This window comes from Heterocephalus glaber, unplaced genomic scaffold (assembly GCF_053883595.1).
Source record: "Heterocephalus glaber isolate CG9 unplaced genomic scaffold, H.glaber_assembly_v1.0 deba00001571, whole genome shotgun sequence".
Classification (NCBI taxonomy): Eukaryota; Metazoa; Chordata; class Mammalia; order Rodentia; family Bathyergidae; genus Heterocephalus; species Heterocephalus glaber.
In genome coordinates, this window is record NW_028258356.1 from 4,875,121 (window position 1) to 4,889,699 (window position 14,579).

Here is a 14,579-nt window from a genome sequence, read left to right on the forward strand (position 1 = left end):
AAGATAGTGATAGAAATTAATTAAGACTAACCATTTAAATGCTGTCCTCAACCAATTGAATTAAAATGTCTTGTTTTTTAAACTTTCATAAAAAATGTATAAACATATGAGCATATCGATGAGGTTCCCCCCAGAAATTTGAAAGGACCTATACAAGTGAAGGCTCTGAATTTAAGTTTCATCATCCTTCCAATAAATTTTTCTCTACATCATGCATTGTAAACAGAACATTTGTGGCCCCTACAAAGTCATATTTTGAAACTCTGACCCTCAATAACATGATATTTATAAATGAGGACTATCAGAGGTAATTAAATTTTGATGAGTATATGAGGGTAGGATCTTTGCAATCTACTTTTTCATTTTACTAATTATAAGAATCTAAATATAGTTATTAAATACAGTTCTTAAAGGAGAACAGCACCTACTGGGAAATATTTTCTTTTTATTTCTCTCTCTCTCTCTCTCTCTCTCTCTCTCCTCCATATCCTTCTCCCTGCCCTCTCTACTGTCTATATATATATATTGCAGAAAAGCAGATAGGTTTTATGATGTGTGATTCTGAAGATAGAGAATAAAAAGACTAACTATTCTATGGACACTTTATTTTCTCCTCTTCTGAAGGCTGCTAATTAAGAAATCTATAGTGTCACCAGTTGGTTACTCATTTTAGCAGTTTAGCTACCCGAGAGTGGCAGCGTGCTCAACTATGCCTCATTGGCCTGAAAAGCTTAAACACAACCAACTATATACAGAACCATGTGGAGCATTTTTGTGTATAACATGAAAACTTTTATCTTATTTTTAAAGATACACATATTTCACTACATTTAAAGTGAATAGTTGATAAATGACAAGTGGGAAAGGAAGTTTGAAGTGACTACTACAGAAAAAAATCTGAAGTACCCTTTATTTTGTTGTCACAGCTCATAAAATTGTATATGTTGGGGCCAGGGATTTAGTTCAGTGGTTCCAGCACCTGCCTTGCAAGCATGAAGTCCTGAGAGTTCGATCCCCAGTAGCAAAAAAACCCCAAAAACTATATGTGTTAAATATTTACTGTTCATAGAAAGCAAAGTCCTAGGTAGTGGAAAGTGAGAGATGATTTCTTTTCAGGAGAAACTTGAACTCTAGTTTGAGTTGAATGGTTTCTGATCTTTGTCTCTTTCCAGTCTGACACCTATCTTTAGATGCATTACAATCTAATAAGCAGATCAAAATACTGTTCCCTAATTAATTGACTATCAAATTATGTAATCATTTGGTTATAATTTAACTATTACCCAAAAGTCTGGTTTAACTACAAAAGTGTGAGCTATTACTCAAAAGTCTCAGGTTCTTAGACGGGGCTTGGAAGGAGTGGCAGCTCACAGAACATGACTTGGACAATTTTTTAGTCATTGCCAAGACATGAGCAGGCTTCCTCTACCATTCAGTATTACCATGCTGTATATCCCTGAGAATCAGCCAAGCATGGACTGAACCAAGTCAAACTGAGAGTCAAAATAAACCTCTCCTCTAAATTGCAGATGTTGGACAGGAAAGTGTTACATTAACCATTTTTAATAAACATAACAGTATTATTTCCACATTTATGATGTGCTTTGTCCTCCAACCTCCTCCATAACTTTCAAGAAATCACTCTCTGTTATAACTTTTTCCACCTTTACATCCCATTTTCAGCAAAAATGTTCCATAAAAACTTTAGAAGGTCTAAAGATGGTTTTATCTTTGGAAGAAAATCCAATGACTGTTCTATCATAAAACAGGCAATTGATCGTTCTTGCCAATTTTATGTTGGTAATACTGAGAATTAAAACAATGGGTTGAATTACATAGCTTTTGATAGAAAAAATTATATTGTGATAACTCTTATAAAGTTAAAATTATAAAATTAAATAAAAAGTTCTAATGTGTATTTATTGCTTTCTCATATGTGAAGAAAATTTACTAAGGAATAACAGTGTTGCTAAAAAATGAAACAACAATACTCTAGAAAACTCATTGAACCAATTCTTGCACAACATCCACAGTCATTAGTAAAATGGAAAAGAAACCTACAATGAAATACTTCTGTATACTGAATAAAAAGGACCAAGTTTATCCCAGTGAGACAGATGAGAAGCATCTAACTCTCCCCTTTTTCCTGTGCTAACCAGCGTGGCATAGTCTGCTTTGTGGGTGTCATGTCCTTTCCTCTCACTTCTCTTTGCTCTCCTTTGTTCTCCAGTGAATGGGGGACATCTTGTTTTGGTTTCTTTGCTGGGTTATTTTTTGGCCGCTAGCCTCCAGGCTGCTCCAGTAGGAGTGCAGCCCTGCTGTGAACTGGGGTGCCCCTGTCCAACTCCCATCACTTCAGGTGTTGCTTTGAAGAAAATAGGATAAGTTGGTATGGCTGGGATCAGTGAGGGAGGGATCTAGACCCATTATTAACATCACAACCACCTCAAGCCCCAATCAGTTATAATGAACACGGCTTGCTCTCTCTAAGATTCCCTGTCTCGGACCTACCATTTTTACTCAGACCCATAAAAACAGCTTGCATCACACTGTCCCCTCTACTTGTGTCCTTGACAGCTGTGGCTCTCCTAGACATGTCTCCCCACCGGACCAGTCACAGACCTGCATAGGGCCCATCAGCAGATCTGAAATTGAACTAACCATGAACTTGCACTTGGACTGATCACAGACTTGTAGCACTAAATAAGCAGCACTCTCTTCATACTTCTTATTTTAGTCTAGGGTTCCTTCTAGTGTGACGATACCTTCTTGGTTCCAGACAGGTCCTGTTAAAACAAAGACTCACTCTTGTGGTCCTGTATATCTGCTCATGATTTATTTCTCACATAGTGTGGGCTTGGAAGGCCTTGTAAATCTACTTGGGAATTTTATTGTGAATAGTGTGGATGCAGTAGTCATCTCAAAAGAAAGAACAAAAAACCCAGGGGCTGTTGATCCTAAAGAGCTCCAGAGAACTGTAGTCAATGAAGGTCAGCAGCACAGACCAGCACCTGGCACAGTTGATATACAGTAATGGGTAGAGACAGCAGGGACCAACAGTTGGCTGTTATCCAGCATCATCTGGTCACATCAGGACTACTAGCTGAGCTGCACTTTGTTGATTAACGATTTTCATCCATTGAGCCAAAGAACCCTAAATCAATTTGCAACAATACTATCATTACCGATCTTGGCAAGAATGTGGAGCAACAAGGCTCTCAAATATTTCTGGGGGAAGTGTAAAACTGAAATCTGATTGACAGTGTCTTACAAATTTAAACATATATCTATTTTATGACTCAGCCATTTTCTTCCTAGGTATTTTCATAAGATGAGTAAAAATATTTGTTCAGAAAAACTTTTAAATAATTTACATAGAAGTCTTACTGAAAATACCTCCAAATTGGAAAGAACCTCAACACACATCAAACGGAAAATTAGAAACACATATATGAGAACAAAACTACTCATATAGTATCAAACTACATAGATGAGCCTCAAAATGCATACCAAGTAAAACAGTATAAGCTCAAGAGCATATGGAATGAATGATTCTATTTATATAAAATTCTTGAATAATCAAGATAATCTAAACAATGTTTCCACAAGCATAGTATTGATTTGAGACAGTCATTAGGTGATCTTGAGTGATGATAGAACTGTCTTATGTGCCGATCCAAATAATGGTTACATTTACCAACACACATAAAATTGAATATGTAAAATCTTAGCTTTTGAATGTAAGCAAAATGTTATCTTAATTTAGAAAGTAGTGGAGATTTAAAACAAGGAAGAAGATTTGAAAAAACCACATGCAGGTGCTATGCTAGGCACTTCAAATATGTTATTCATTTTATACTTACAACATTCCAGTGAGATACATGTTTCAATTTTTTACATACAGATCATAGACATTAATTTATTTACTTGCTTTTACTGAGCACATGTATGCACTCTGAATTATAATTTTTAAAACTAGAGGCTTAAATAATATGGAAGATATTTAAAAAGTATTATGAAATTCAAAGTAAGTACAAAACTAGGATAAGGCAACCCAGAATGGAGAAAATGAAAAATATATAATTAAAAACTTCTATTAAAGAAGAGAATTTACTGTTCACTGTGAAAGACTGAAATATGAAGAAATAAAATTTACAGTATCAAGGTAAATAAATTATGCTAGAGAAAAACAGAGAGAAGATATCAAAAAGAAGAAACAGGAGTAATATGTTTGAGCAGATTGAGCACAAGAGTCTCAGTAAAGGCTCTAACTGACTTTCCACATAACTTTTGGTAAACCCATTTAACCTTTGTCTTATTTTCCCCACATGTAAGAAAACAGAAGCTCTAATAATGACTTTACTTCCAAGACCGTGGGGAGGGTTAATTAGATAATGTTCCCTAGGTGCTTTGAAAATTAAAACCCTCAAATAAGTGTTAAATATAAAGTACAAAACCAATAAATGCAATCAGAAATTGTACAAATCTGAGACATGAAAGAAAAAAGTGCTTAAAAAAGAGATGGAAGTTAATATCTAGAAAGATATGAGGGAGCTGGAGTGATAGTCTCAGAAAAATTGAACGTCAAGAAAAAAACACACATGAAATCAAATATATTTTAAATTATGGTGCTATGTACTGATTTATTAAATCATTCTGAAAAAGCACATCATTATTTGAATGGCAAAAAAAGAAACTGTGAATATTTTCTTTGCAAGGTCACAGAATGGGGCATTATCATCATGTCTATTTCTCAAGATGTACTGTTCATTTTTGTCAAATCTGCTTTTAGATGTCACATGTCTATCCAATGTGAAACATTTATTTTTCTGATTCTACTTGTTCCTATTTTCTACTCTAAGTGTGTGAGTTTCAGAAAATCAAGTGAAAATAAGATGGATGGGACTCAGTGACCACAAAGGATTTCAATGAACTGTGAAACAGGGAAATAAGCTAGGGTCCAAAGCAAAAGATTAGATGGACTAAGAAACTAAAACCAGTTACAATTGTGAGATTTACTCTGTAATTTCCTGAAATCAGATGGAGATTTCAAGGAACCCCCCCCCAAAAAAATAAAACAACTTAATCAGAAAAACAGTACTATGCTTTTAAAATAGTTTCTTTGACATGAAGAATTTAATTTAAACATATTGAAATAGAGTCAGAATATTTAACAAGAGCTACCAGAAGAACCACAGGTACTACAAGAGTTTGAAGTAGAAGCACAGTATATAATAATAGAGATTTCATGGACACCAACCAATCAGAACAACTGTTTCCAATAAACAGTTAAACTGGTACATGTCCTGTAGAAGCTAACTGTGAATAGCAACAGTGGTAAGAAAAACTATTAAATGTCTTAGTTTAATTCTAGGATATCTTGCTTCCAATTCCAAGACATTTTCTCTCAAGTTTCAAATACCAAGTCTCTTACCATCATTTGATCACCTTTGTAGTTCTCATTACTTCACTGATTGCGTCATCTTTCTGATTTTGATTCAATGATCCATGTTATAAGTTGGAATTTTAATAGTATCAAATTCCAATTTCTTCTTGTCTGAAAATGCTTGTATAAGAAATGTGATCTGATAAACTAATAAATTCAGGTATGATAAAAATCAGTACATTGGTGAGTCACTCTTCTCCATACACCTCACAAAATTCATTCAAAGTGGTAACTCAAATGTAGCTGAAGTATAATCAGTTAGTCCAATGGAATTCACTATTTAAAGACAAAATAGAAACCATTAAAGTGATTTTTATGGTACTGAGCATTGAACCCATGGACTTTGGATTGAGTAATCTCTGCAGCCCATTTTGTGTTTTGTATTTTGAAACTGGATCTAAGTTTTAAATTGCACAGGTGGGCCTCAAACTTGTGATTTTCCTGCCTCAGACTCTTTGAGTGTTGAGGATATACACATGAGCTGCCATGATTGGCTACTTTTGCAGTGTATTAACAGATACATTACAGTAGCAGGTTAATCTCTGATCTCTCAATTAAAATATTTTTTCTTTAGATGACCCATAAAGTAATTCTTATAAAAATATGACTTCTTTGAGTGTAAGTGTTTCAGGTATCTTTTCATGAATCTTTCCCTGATTGTGTAAATCAGATTTCTGTGTCTGTGATGAAATATCTGACAAAGTAAAAGGAAAAAGGATTTATTTTGATTCACTGTTTCAGAGGATTCAGTGCATAATCCCTCAGTGTGGTGGCTTATGTGTCTACAGGGAAGCACTTTACCTTGGCAGAAACACGTGGTGTAGGAGAAATGCTCATGGCTAAGAGAGGAAGGCGTGAAGAACAAAATGTAGCCTACAAGTTTATGTCACTTGTGTCTACTTCTTCCAGCTAGGCCACACCTCCTAAAATTTTTACCATCTCCCAGTAGTTCAACCAGCTGAGAATGAAGCTGTCAATACCAGGGACTTTGTGGTATTTTCCAGATTCAAACTATAACATTCATTCTCTATTTCTCTTGAAATCGATTCTATAGGTTTTTATATACTTTCTTATGCTGTCTTCAGGACAATGAATGGTTGTATCAGATCTAATTCACCTTAGTATACCAAGGATATAAACAGTATATTAGATTAAGTAACTGATTCTATTATTAATACAGTAGTAGACCCCTAATAATTTTTTTAAATATTTGAGACAAAATGAATGAAGGAAGGCAGGTAAAGCAAGTGTGGCCATTTTCAGGATATCATCCCTTTGTGTTGCCAAAAGCAAAGTAGAATGTCATGTAGATTGTCTCCCAGATCTCAAACCTGAGCTGAAACACCTTCTAAGGTAAAACTCAAACTCCTGCTAGGGACAAAGTTTTCCAGGGTCTGACTTTAAATGCAATCTTCATCTTTAGTAGTTATTGAATAAATTTACCTGCAGGGGGCAGGCATTTTAGGCAAACTAGATTTTTGCCAACTTTTCAACATGTCATTAAATTTCTAACCCTTTATTGTATTTTGAGTGAAGCTGCTGCATTCTCCCTCTCTTATATGTATCCAAATTGATAATATTAGTGGGGTTCTGGTGGAATAATTTTCTGCTGTGCATTATGTACTTGTCACATTTATTTTATGATATTTGTGATTTATTTCCATGGCGGCAAGAATCCTGTCATATCCACCTGTGTGGAGTGCTGTGACCTGACCCCCCAACCCCAGAGAGTGACAATGTGGAATGCTTTCAGTAATGTTGGTCACCAGACATCAAGAAACAAAGAGACTAAGTGAAATTCTGTTTTGAAAAAAATGACTGAGTACAGTATCACCTTGGTTTCAATAATAGGAAATTACTTCAAAGCAAAGAGTGACATAATGCTGGTAAACTATAGTTAATTTAGAAAAGAATATCTATAATAAACTAGTATTTTGTAGAGAACACAATTGGTGCTTTTGAAATTAACTGGAAAATCTGAAATACTTAAGATTTTTTGGGAAATAAGGTATAATTTTGCTAAGGGAACCTGAGTATGATTACAATAAACAGAAACAAACACTCAATTAATATATTTATCTAAACAGCTAATTTACACCTGGAAGGAAAATGGTACTTAATTAATTTGGCTTTACAGGACTGCTAATTGTGAATTCTCAGTTATACTGCTAATGGGGTCACCTAAACAACGACCTAGAACTGAAGAAACTATTGAAGGGAAGAATTAAAAAACTATGCATACCAAGGACCTTCCAATTAGGAGCATTTATTTGATAAAGTTATTGTCTTGTTTTAAATGCATTATTAAAGATACTTCCCTAGAGTGGAAATGGCACAAAAGGAAAATGGATTAGGTGTAAGAATCTAGCTTAAGTTCTGTTTGGAAGTCTTTGGTGTCTCTGGCCATATACACATTCTCTTGGTGGCAGGTACAAAGCAGCTCATCCTTGGATTTTATTCTTTCTGTCTTATATAAAATGAAGATAATTGGATTGAGAAAAACATATAAAAATAAAAGCTGCTAGCCATGTTCAAGTGCTATTGAAATCACTTGCTGAATTTTCAACAGTGATGGCAAGCGCCTTGCTTTGATGTCAGTCAGAGATAGTCACTTTTACCGGTCAAGTTACACTATCTGGGTAAAACTCAAAGTAATAAGGAGAATGAAATAGAAAGACAATCAAATTCCACCCATAATTTAGTATTTAGGGATTTTCTGCTATGGGAAGTTATAGATCAACTATATCTCTAAATTAAAAGTGTTTGAAGAGGATCAGAAAGTACATAAGTAACAATAAAGTGACTGACTTTTTGACCCTGTTTAATACCTATCCAGTTAAATGTAATTGTCTAGCATATGGTAAGAAAATGTTGGTATTTAAGGAAAAGTCAGAACAGTAGTAGTATGACAATAAAAGCACTATTTGTGCAGATCAATAAATTTGCCTAAAGGGAGCTCTAGGCTTATAGAAGTATACATCAACAACAACACCAAAAAAGAAAACATTTTTCATATTTTGTAAATATCAAACATTATTTGAGGAAGTAAGTAAAATGTGCTTATTCATTATGAGACTAAGCATTGCTACTTTATAGTCCATGGAAGCAACTCAAAACAACCTAGAGGAAAGAAAAGCATGGGGGAGCGCGCGCGCGCACACACACACACACACACACATGCACACACACACCCCACACTCCAAAATTGATGGAGAAACTCTCAAGAGAGATTTTTGTTTGTTGTTGGAGAATAGGTTATTCACAATTTCAATTACAGTTTACTCAGAACCTGAAAATTCTAACAGTCTGAGAAAGAGATGTGACATACTGCTTACCCAAGTCTACTTTTTTTCTATAGTTCTTTGCACTAAATAATCAACTCATTGTAGTTAAAATCCGGTCTGAATTTAGATCACACACAAAATTGAATTAGAAGCTTGGAATTGGCAAATATTTACTATGTGTATGTATAGTTTGATTTTGGAATCATGGATAACCCTTTCAATTTGGAATCCAATTGAGTATGCGGATAGATATACATTGCAAAATAGTGTGCATAAGATACTAACCATAGAGGGTATATATTGTAGCTAATATCTATCAACAATAAAAAATCTATAGATAATACTTTAGTTTACACTTAAAAACTTTTTAAGTGCACCTATGTCATATTTATAAGAAGAAAATGCTCTCCTATCAACAGCAAATGCTGTATTAAGCATTCTTCTATAACAGTAATTTGTTGTGAAATTTTTTAAGTACATTTTTAAACACAATCATTGTTATTTTTCCAGCTAGTCAGGATTCTAGCATATGTCATTTAACAAATTTCCTCTCAGAAAGGTACGTAGGTGTTTCTAAATTTATCCTATTTTAACAAGGCCCTTTTGATTAGTCTCAGGAAGATAAAAATATCATTTCTTTTTCTGACTGGGGAGGTTGGAGGCAGTTCCTAGTAGTGAAATTTGTTATATCAAAGGTTGTAGGTATTTTTTAGAACTGATAAGTATTATAAAATTTCTCTTCAAAAACCTTCAGCCTTTGTCTACCCACATGACTGATGATATCAAATCATACTAATGTCTGAGGAATGGTCTCCCTGAAAAGAATGTAAGTGTAAACTTTCCACTTTCCTCTCACTAGATCTGAAATTATCTGTTCTAAACTGATCTAATTATGTGTCTTTTAAATTGGGCTCTTGTGTAGTCATTTTATATTCTACTATTTCTTCCTCCCTCACCTCATATATCAATCTCTTTCCTTACCTGTGTGTGCCAGCCTTCTCTGGAAAATAAAAGACTTCCTTTGTTTTATTCACCTTTGTTTTCTCTTCAGCTCCTAGGGACAATGTTTTAAATTTTGTCACTACTCAGTAAATGTTGCCTGAATGATAATTACCCATGGGAAAAAATCTGCTAATATACATTCACTTATATATCTGTTAATATATATGTAAACATATAAAATGATAATTTTTCTTAGTCACATGTTAAATATTTTAAACTGTTACTGAATTTAAAATCCAAGAGGACTAAACACTAACATCTTTGTTTTAAGTTTCTTTCAGAATTTATGAAGACAATCCAAAGCCACCTTTGATATTTCTCTTTCAGAGCCACATTTAGATGAATGAAAATATAAACATTAAGTGCTTTACTAAATTAAATAAGTTATGTCTTAATAACTTCTCCGGATGCAAAATGCATTTTTCTTTTTTCTTTTTTTTTTTTTTTTTTGCTCAACAACCAATGCAAATTTAGTTTTCTTGTAAAATTTGCTGGCTGTAGATATCTGGATAGAGCCTGATGGTAACTTCCTGGCATCAACTTCTGGCCTTGCTCAGAGTAGAGCTGTGATTTTTCTAGTGTTACAGCTAATAGTTGACACTAAGCCTAATGGAAATGTAATGCCACATTTGCTAATCCTGACAGAGAAGCTAAACTACTTTCACTTTCGATCTGAAAATCCAAAATCAGAAGAGATTTCTTCTAAAAAACAAGATGCCACTGTACTCTCCCAGGAAGTACAAGAAATATTTATTTTAAAAAATTTTAATGCATTTTTCTGTGAACATAAACATCTGTTGTTAACAGTATTTAAGGATTCATTTGAAGTTATTTCTCCCCACATGATTAAAAAAATGTCATTTCCGCATCTTTGTTTAATGATTCCACAAAATTTATCACAAATGAGAACTACTTCTTTATTGTAGACCAACACTTTACTGTTTCTTTCTTTAAATTTTTAGATCAAAATATATTTGAATAAATACGAATTCATATATAGCTTTCTATTTTTTGGAAGAAGATAAGGAAACACATAGCTATTTGACACAATTATTAATAAAATGTCAATAACAACTAAGACTTGCCCAATATTTTATGATAGAAAATATTTTCTCATAGACATCACAGTGCTCTTTGCAAATGAGAAATATTTTATAATACACATTTTGGCATTATAGATGAAATCATCTGCATTATGAAAGGGCTGGCCCATGTTACTGTAGAGCTGAATTAAACTAGCCCACTGCCTTAATTACTTTACTTGTTGAGAGACAAAATACCCAATACCCACAAGTTAAGGGAGGAAAGATTTATCGTAGATCACAGTTTGCAGAGGTTTCAGTTTGTAGCTGGGTGGCTCCAAGGAAGGGTGGCATGGCAAAAGGGCATCACAGAGCAGGCAGGCAAGCAGAAGGCAGCAAGCAACAAGTGACAAGTGACAGATTCTTTCTGTCCCTTTATATTGTACCCAGGCTACACACCTAAGGTGGGGTGCCCTTAGTCCTTCCCAGAACTATTCCAAACCAATCAGAAGATTAATTTAGTAATCACACATCCTTAACCCTACCATCACACACTCACTCTTGCCACCTCTGAAAAGCCTCACCTATGACCGTGTGAAGCTTTGAGGGGACACCTACACACAAGCCATAACACCCACTAAAGCTGATTGCTAATTTCAAATATTTTGCCAACCAGATCACAGGATGTTGGCATTTTAACATGGGCCATGTTGTGAAAATTTACACCATGAAAGTTGGCAGACAGGACAACCATTACATTCTCTTACTCATACCATTTCAAATGTTCACCAGGATGGCCCCAAGTTGTGCAGTGTTGTATACTCCTTGCTATTAACAACACTCAGAATTGATGTTGTTCTTGTATAATCAGGTACAAAATAGTGAACAGGCTCAAACTAAGACTGCTTATTATATTTATTAGAAAGCATTTAGTTCTACTGCACTTCACTTTTTATAAGTAAGGAATACATTTTAAAGATACTAGGCTTCTCAATAGAAATTCAGTGGTAAAAAGACCTTCCTGCTTTCACACATCTTTTGATAAATATCTTCATATATTTTCATTTTTCTTATTCAGAAATAAAATCAGAAACAATAATACTAAAAATATTTTTATCAAATATTTGATCAACAACATATAATCTTGGCCAAAAACAGTTACATAGTTCAAATATGATATTTCTCATCATCAGTTTCAAAAGCCATTTGTAAAATATATTTGAAATATTTAAGCTTTCTTCTTGAAAACTCCAGTTGTTAGCAACAAATTATGTTTCTGACACTCTAAATAGATCTTCAACATTCTTATAGATTTTGGATGCTTTAATAATGATACCTCTGACTTACGTTTGTATGTGCTAAATTCTTGTCATTGAGGAAGATATTTAAGTATATTATACAATGTTAGAAATTAAGCAAGAATCATCTTACAATAGACATAAAAATTCAAATTCCACCAGAGATTACTCAGAAAAAACCATGAATTTGTCATAATCTTTTCTCAGTCATTCTCCTAAATTTAGTAATTCGTTCATAACATATTCAAAATTAAATTCCAAATGAGCAGCTTTTATAAAAAGGTAGAGTCAAATTCTAGTACATTTTACATTAACTAGGACTATGAGTTTCATAATATAAAACTAAGAAAACTGCATCAAAATTAGAATTAACATAAACTTTGTACTTTACATAACATCATCTATTGATGATAAAGACAAAATAAGACCACAATATTAATAATTGAAAGAGAAAAAATAGTATATCGAATGATCATAATTTGTACAATACTCACATTATTAATCACAACAATGCTAAGTAATAAATATGTATTATTTCTGGCATTAATAAAAACAAGTTATTACTATTAATACTATTATCATTCATCCCATAAGTGCAGAATGAGGTTTTGAATAGTGTTGTGGCTTATGTGAAGATGTACTGCCAAAATATTATGTAGTCATAGGTGGGGCTTTTTCAGAAGTAGCTGGATATAGAGTGTGTGATGCTAGGATTAAGGATGCTTTATTATTAAATTAGTCCACTGATTGGTTTAGCCTAATTCTGAACGTGGATAATGGGAAGTCCACCCTAGGTGAGAGTGCTACCTGCCCTAAGGGCATGGAGCCTGGATATAAAATAAGGGACAGAAAGAGAGCTGCTGGAGTTGCTTGTCACTTCCTGTTTGCTTGGTGCTTTGCTGCTTTCTGTGTGCCATAAACTGTTTCTCTTCTGTGATGCCCCTTTGCCATGCCACCCTGCATTGGTGTCAACCAACTGTGAACTGAAACCTGTGAACTAATAGACCTTCCCTTCTTTAACTTGGAGGGAATGTTGGGTACTTTGTCTCAGCAATGAAGAAAAGTAACTAAGAAAAATGGTTAAGCAATTTACACAAAATTCCAAGGCATAAGAGAGACTCCACAAATGTCAAATACTTCTCAACATCTTCCAATATACAATGGAGGTATAGCTAGTCATGTAGAAGAGATACAGTTGAATAGATAGGATTCGTGCTTGACTGTGATATGCAAGGTAATTTCATAAAGATTAAATTGAAGTAAATATTTGATGATCAAAAGTTAATACCACATTTTAAATAGAAGAAGTATTTTATGTACTTGAGTATAAGAATTATCTTTAAAAATATCCTATAATATATAGATATTAAGTCTATCTTTTAAAAAATTTTAAGTAGATACCATGAACATTCCATGAAAATTTTATGTCCTTAAATCAGTGCAATTGTGTTCCTGTCCTGCGGACTTATTTTAGAATTTCTTGTCCTTTTCTTTTTCGACTGTGAGTCTCCATAGGGTAAAGTGTTCAAGAACAGAGCTTGGATACATTTGGAACAGCAATCTGCCTTTTATACTTCACTTTGGACACTGGAACCCTAGATTTCCCTACATTGATCATGTTGAACCTGATTCTAACACCTGTTCAGGTCTCAGTACTGCCTTTGAATTAAAAGGGCAAGTGCTGTCTGTTGTGAATACCCTTAAATGGAACTTTTGGGGCCTAAAGATGTGGAGGGTGTAGATGGAGTTTGGAACCAAGACCTAACATGTTCCTTTCATAATAATGAGGCTATTTAAGGTGGGGAATAAGGAAAGTTGCTAGTAATGAGTTAGAAAAAAAAGTAGAGAATGAAAGGGGAACATGCCGGGGAAGCCCTCAAGTTACCTCTCCCTCCCTGATTGGTTGATTCTGGTGCAGAATTCCAAGACTGATTATTTTAAGTTCAAACTTGGTCTTCCAGAACATTGTGTGTGTGTGTGTGCTCGCGCATATATATATATATATATATATATATATATATGTCAGAGTAACAGGATGGAACATCTTTTATTTAACAGTTTTTCCATTTGATTTGTAACTATTTAATATTTTTTATTTAGCAACATGTAACCTTTCATTTCTATTTTTTTTCTGGGCTGCACAGGTATTAGGTAATGGTATCTTTATTATTTTAAATCATTCTTTAAGTATGATATTATGAGAAGAAATGAGACAAGTATTACTGTGTTGAAGCAACTTGTTGAGAAAATTGCAATTTCTTTTTTCTGATTGTCACTCAGCTACAATGTGTGCAGTCCATATCACTAGGATACCTTTGGCAGAACAGTTAGCAGAAGTAAAAATTATGGAATGCCCAGCTGCTTCATTAGTTATTGTCCAAAATGGTGCATGCATTTAACTTTTATCATCTGGCATCAACATTTCTTGTACTTCTGAGGTTGCACAAAGAGCAAATAAAAATTTCAACAGTTAATCTGCTATATGTGTGCTTCAATTTAGAATAGTTATAGCTATAGGAAAACAAAA